Source organism: Neodiprion lecontei, chromosome 4 (assembly GCF_021901455.1).
Source record: "Neodiprion lecontei isolate iyNeoLeco1 chromosome 4, iyNeoLeco1.1, whole genome shotgun sequence".
NCBI lineage: Eukaryota > Metazoa > Arthropoda > Insecta > Hymenoptera > Diprionidae > Neodiprion > Neodiprion lecontei.
The window spans coordinates 23145680-23152966 of NC_060263.1; positions in this window are offsets into that span (position 1 = coordinate 23145680).

The window sequence follows — 7287 nt, forward strand, 5'->3', positions numbered from 1 at the left end:
TAATGTTATCCTCCATCCTTCAAACCAGTTTTTTAAATTTCCGTCCCTAAGGATAAAGTGCACAGATTAGTCGGTTAAACATTGTGTCTTAATTTCATGACAAGTTGTACAGGCGGATAAATTCGCTTTAGGCCAGTTTTTGCGACAAAATTTCTATCTGACTGCAATTCGGATACGTCATAGCACACTATCATTAATCATATCTTGGTGCATAACTAACAATTAGATGTGAAAATGTTGCAATTTTAGGTTTTAAAGCCTCATTGTAAGCGAGAAATATTTCACACAATTTTATCACGTTTTCAAATTGAACTTTTACCTTATAATTTTTTTTAAAAGTCTGAACTATTCGAACATAAAATATATATTGAGGTAAATCCTTTAGAGGTCCCAAAAAATACGTTCGTATATTTTATATTAGGAAAAATCAAATATTTTTAGGTTAAAAACACTTGGGTCATATTTTTCGACGAGAGGAAATACTGAAATTTCAGAGAACAAGTTTCAAGAATTATTGTAAGAAATTCGTATACCGAGTGGACAACACTTATTCGTATAAGTGGATATTGGATACAACAAGTTGATTTACGATGATACTATAACTGAGGAAGAGCATCGCTCTTCAATACTGTGTTACAGATAAAGAAAAGTTTTTATTTTTATCTGAAAATTTACATCCCAAAAACTAAGAGCCAAGATCCGATGATGGTATTAACGTTGCTAAACTTGTTCTGAAGGCCAAAATGACACGGTCAAAGTTCTCGATTGGCCGTACGCGTGTAGGTATTTATCACTATAAAGTGGACGGAAGAAGAGATTATCGAAGTTTGCAGGGAACTCGTTAGGTCAGTTTTCTCATCTTGAATAACGTTTTTTGTATCTCTTCGTAAACCGTAGACTGTATTTGTGAAACTTTCACGAGTTTCTTATGCTTTTTGATGAGCGTCGCGAGCTTTGGGAATAAAAATACTTGGTACGAATAAATTACTTAGGCCCAAATTAGTCGCTTAATCAAAGCACTACTTTATACCAATTGGAATGAACTTGACTGAAGTTACTATACATGTCGATTTTTCCGCCACACGCCAAAGTACAAACGTGGAGATGGATGATTAAAATCAAACAAGTCGAAACGACTTTGACGTCAGAGGGAAGTGTAGAATTATATGATTTCGAAACGTAAAATTTATTCATTTTTTTCCTATCCTATTGGTGTTCACCCGATCTCAATGTTTTTGGACTCATTTTGATCGCTGACCAGATTATCGCAAATTGTTTGAAGAACATTTATAAAAATTTGCATCACAGCATAGCTGTTATAACTTGCAAATTTAATTGTTGTTGAACATTTATTGTAACATGTTTTACTTACACAAATTTACTCTGATTCACCCCGGAGATAACTATTAGTACGAAAATATTTTCACGCGATCTTTGAATATTCCTGAAGTGAACAAAATCAGCCCAACAGCATAAGAACCAGGTCAAAAACATCAGAGCTTAATAAGTTTGAATGTTCTAATTATAAAACCTTATCTCCGATTGTTGATATCGTAGTTTCTGTTATTCGAATTTACTCAGAATCCTTTCTATTACGTGGTAGGAATATGGTTTTATTTGCGTTCGTAATCATTGGCATACATAAAATTGTTGGAGATATTTTCAACGGTTTTGTAAAAATATTTTCTTAACTTTCAGTGTTCTACAAGTAAATGAGTATTACGATATAGATAAAGACAATAATTCAGGTCAAAACTCATCGTGATGCGATAAAAAAAAAATAGTTTCTCATGCAATCATCTGTGTAGTTAAGAATGGGAATCCTTATTGTTTTAATCGAGATAAAGTAAAAAAAAAAAAAACAATACAAATAGAAGATTCTTATTACACTGAAAAAAATAATTGTTAATTTCACACAATATTTTTTTGCGCGTAGTGAAAAAAATATGTTCTTGCTGCGGATAATTTTCCTTGCAAGACGAGGAAAGATTTGCTGTAACCAACTAAGCAACGTAAGTCTTCGTTATAGTGAAAGACTCGAAACCATCGAGTCAAATTTAATATAATATTATCTACATAACGTACAACACTGCGATTAACTTTTGGTTCAGAGTACAGCCCACTGATCCTTAATTGCATCAGATTTATTTGCGAATGATTCGATTCAAGTTTCATCGTTAATTCACTCGGCACAAAATAGGCTTAGAGATTTATTTCTATACATAGACTCTCATGGCTCGTTGCAAGTAATTATAGTCGGCGAAATGTATTTTTTAACCCGGTAGAACCGGTTGGCGGATCTTGGAACGGAATTTAGGTCGGGTTGGCGCCTCGCAAAAATGTCAATGGCGTTCAAACGCCCTCAGGGCACAAATGAACGCAAATATCCTACCTGGACCTACACCACGAATTATGAAATTCAATTCACGATACCATTGAATTGATAATCGTTAGATTGCGTATCCATATAATTGTGCAGTGTACACCGTTTAGTATGTTCCTGCACGTATCACGCAATTGAAAAAAAAAAATCTTCGAGAATGGTGCGTATGATAACATTTGTACATATTTTAACAAACATTTTCGAAATATGTACACATCAACAATATTATTAGAAATATTTCGGGAAAGCTTTGGAAAATATTTGAAAACCACGTTTCAGAAAGATTTTTACTGTCGTGAAATATCCGGAAGCAACTCATGAGGATACACAAGCATATATTTTTTGAATGGGTATTGTGAATACAAAATTGAATATATCTATACTATACTAATACATAAAATCCTTTGTCTGTTTCTGTCTATGTTACCAATAAATTCGAGAACCAGTGGACCGATTTACATGCAACTTGCACCAAATTGTTCCATAGGTCTGCCCGAGTAACATAGGCTATATAAGTTATGCAAAATGGGTCCAATTAGTATAATATACGCATAGTGAAATTCCTGTTTGTAGACTACTGTGTGTAGAAAATCAATTTGAAGTGCACTCTGAAGTGTATCATCTTGGATGTCTAAGCTATGCCGTGCATATATTATTTTACTTAAAAAATATTTGTTACCTATATTTTACATTCTATGAGGAAGAGTCGAAGCAGATAAAAAAATGCTTTGCATCAGCTTCACATAAATGCATTTCAGCTTGGCTTGAAAATATCATTTAAAATAAAAAGAATTCCAATTGTTGTACAGGTTCAAATCATTTAAATTTTACTGCACACGTATGATGAATCGAAAGTGTACTGCAGATAAAATTTCAGACCAACCTTAACACATTTTTCCTCAGATGTAGGCTAACTCGCCGATTTTAAGTTATAGCTGGAAATTTACAGCTAGCCGTACCACAATTTGCTATGGACCGAGAATCGTTTGTTGTTAAACAACAACTGACTGCTGATCATGCACGATGTGTTCGCAGTAGGGCAACGTTAAATTGACGGGTGTTCATTTAAAAGCAATTAGGAATCGTTGGTTAAAGCATGACAGGCTCTAACAATGAGAGGATAAGTTAGTTGCTGAACTATATTGTTTACCCATATATTGTCGTTATAACTGCTCTGCTTCAGCCATTTTCCTCTTGCTACACAGGTCAATGTATGAACGAGTCGTTAATGAAGTCAACGAGCTGACGTGTGAAGTTTTCTTACACTAATAACATACTTCAGTATAATAAACTAGAATTATTTTCTCGGGATACTATAAAACCTGATGGATAAAATAATCGCGCAGTTGACGCTTTAGAGCTAAGGCGATTCAATTGTCAAACTACGCACAAATTGAACTGAATAATTATACCAGAGAATGAGGTATGTACCTATAATAGATAGAAAATTTTAGCTGGTTTCAAGAGGCGTGCATTTAAAGAGTTTGGGTATGGTTAGTTATTCAGAAATTGATACTTTTTATTTATTTCATCACGAGATTGATAAATACATTAAGTATTTGCCAAATGAATATATTTGTAAGCTAGGAAGATATCTTCAAGAGCACAAAAATAGATAATACTGAAATAATATCCAAAAACGTAGCGGTCCCGATGCTTCGTTTGAAATCACTGCAAACTGTTTAAAAATTTAGCAGATTCGTTCGATTTTGCTTTATGACGGCTCATTTCATTAAAAATACTGTTTTCTACAAAGTCACTAAGGACATTGAAATACTTTCTTTCACCACGTTCACAACGTTAAATATTTAGTTTGACAATTTTTACCGATATTGATTCTCATCAACGAATGGTCATGTTGAATTAAGTACTCAAAAAAAAAAAAAAACAAGAATATTCACTTCCGTGGATTTGTAGTAGTGAAAGCGAACAAGTATTAAAATTTTTTAACTATTTAGAAGCGATTTAAAACCAAGCATCGACGGTTAAATTTTTTATTTATACGTTTTTGAAAAGATTTTCGTAGCGCTCACGAATATTATGCGATTTGATAAATACTCAATGTACGAGCATCTCGTAATAAAATCAATAAAGAGTAAAGATTTTTTCGCCGACGTTCTTAATTATTTTAGACGTTCCTTCTTTTGGATCTTTTGTTTAGTCATAATTATACCGTCTTCGTTGTTTCGGAAAAGATAAATATCCGGAAACAGCGGAGACGTGGGAAATTTTGCGTTTGTAAATTCTGCATTTCATAGTCTTGGCATAACAACATGTCACGATACGGCAAAATCATAGACAGGCAGGCGCGTCCTTCGTCGGCAAACACGCCTTAATTTTAAACAAAGTATGTAAGGTAGGTAGGTATGTATAATAATCTCTTTAACGCAATCACAAGACCGAATTTCATGCGGCTTTATCTAACGTCAAAACAGTTGAATTGTAAACAGTTATACACGTGCCCGAAGAAAATATCCCTGTCGCGATAACATTCCATTCTCTATTGCAAGCACAAGCCTGTGTAACGTATTTCCTAAAAAAATATTTCTACAAACGACATTTTTGGAGAATCTAAAAACACGATATTCTGCACTTAGTAGAGTCAGAAATAGCACGCTATATCATAACTGGCGAACACGATGAAACTTTACAGATTGATCGTCTGACTGAGCATGCGTGAGATTGTCAAATTTTCATGCAGGCTGGCCATTTCGAGCTTCAGTTATCAAATGCGATTTATGGAGGTTATGCCAGAGATGCGCATTCCGTTAGGTTGCGCAGATTTCAAATACCCGATGTAATTTATTGGGCAGGCTTGGCAAACTTTTGACGTTAACAGACCAAAAACTGATAACTATTATACCAGTTGCCAAATAAATATAATTTAAGATCATCACTTCAAGATCTCACTTTTTCTTTCGTGTAGGTTGGCTCCCCTGCATTGCAGACGAACTCGCTGACCAATGACGTTCAATTATTTTGTTTCATCGTTTACTTTTGATACGCATTGACACGTATACATGATATAGATGTGTTCGTGTCCCGATAAAAACATACGTAATACATGGTCTTTAATCATGCCAATTATAACCATGTTTAATACAATATAATTTCTTTGTTGATTGTAATAATGGCTAATTCCAACGTACAAACTATTTTCAGTTGTTTTCTCGGTTTACGTAGTTGACTAAAAATATTTTTTCCTTTCCTCTTTTTTTTTTTATTCCTTCTTCTCATTTCTGTTGTAATAATGACGATCGAATTAGCCGATCCATCGCTCAGAATCGACCCGCATCAAAGTCTGAAAAGGTTAAGATCAAACCCTCCTATTTGATGTTGTGAAACGACGCATTGAAAATAATGCATCGGTAAATTACGGCTATGATATAGATTCTAGGATATTGAAACCGATCTTGATTATACGCTCGCGTACCATTTATCTCGATTATTCGAAGGCCGAGCAATAAACGCATAGATCATGGTTACGGATTTATATAGCGTACAATTTACCTACATCGTATAGGTATAATATTACATGCATAAAACGTAGCGTCGTTGTTACAATTTTTATTTAGTTGCTTTGAAACTCCCGCGAATGAACAAGCTTGAAAACTTGCGAAAGATATCCATCATTCGTTTAAAAGTAGCTTGTTAAATATCGTTATGAAACTGACTGATATCAAGTATTCACAATTAAATGGATAATGTGCTTCGACAGTTCATAGATCTGCGATGTTATTGATCTTAAAAGCGGTGAATTGCTGTGAATAAATATTCCGTAATACATGAATTTATCAGCAGCATTATTTTTTATTATGTATTTGATTCTGAGGTGCTAACGATTTGTTACAATTTCATTTCATGTAGAAGTCCAGATAAAAAATCATTACAAACAATTTAAAAGTTTCCAATAATCCATAATCTCAAATATAACTATAATTATGAAAAATTCAGTTTTCACGATCCGAACAGTTGGTAATGAATTTGAATTCAGCCGTGATTACGCTTTCTTTATAATGACTCCTACAATCCTGGTACTCGTCTTATGAACGTTACGCGGTGTAACGTTGAATGCCAACTATATATATGTACACATGCGTGTAAATGAAGTGTAGCTCCTTTTTTCCGTGGAAATTCCTTAGCAGATGTTTGAAACCTCTTCGAGTCGATGACTCATGAATGTATTTCCTGTTATGGTTTATCAACCGAATCTTTCTTGTAAACGATAGTGTGATCATACAACATTTTCATTGGGATGAAATTCTGAGAAATTTATTATGTAATCGATCACATATAGTTAAACAATCAATATAGCGGTAAATATCAAATTGTTTGAAACATCACTACGTAAATCATTAACTTCGAGAAACGGTTAACCGACAATTAAACGGTCTTTTTCTTTTTGTCGAAGTTGAAAAATTGATTGTAAGTTAAAAGTTTCGACTTTACCGGATATATTAAGGCACTGATAATGATTACGGACAAAAGGTTGTAGAATAAATCGAATATACATTGCCCTAAATTATAGACGATCGATACAGTCAATTGTTTTTTACCGATTCTTAATTACATGATCTACATATTCGTTCTTAACTCGCAATAAACACTTTTCGAACTCTTAGAAGGAGGCCGGTCTGAAGTTTCTTTTGACGAATCGAGTAGATACGAATCAAGTTTAAGCTTTTGGGAGTATCTGAAATACACAGATTAACGTTATGAGAATTTTTGAGTCAAGGAGCTCGTTTGATGATTTACTTGGACCGAAAGTAAATATCTGCGGAAAGAAGATTTGCCCGAAATTTTGTGTATTCTTTTCGGCTTGTTCCTGAAAAATGAGGACCCTAGTTATTAAAATTAGACTTGGGAACGAGCTGAGTCGAACCATTTCGATAAAAAACTGTGAT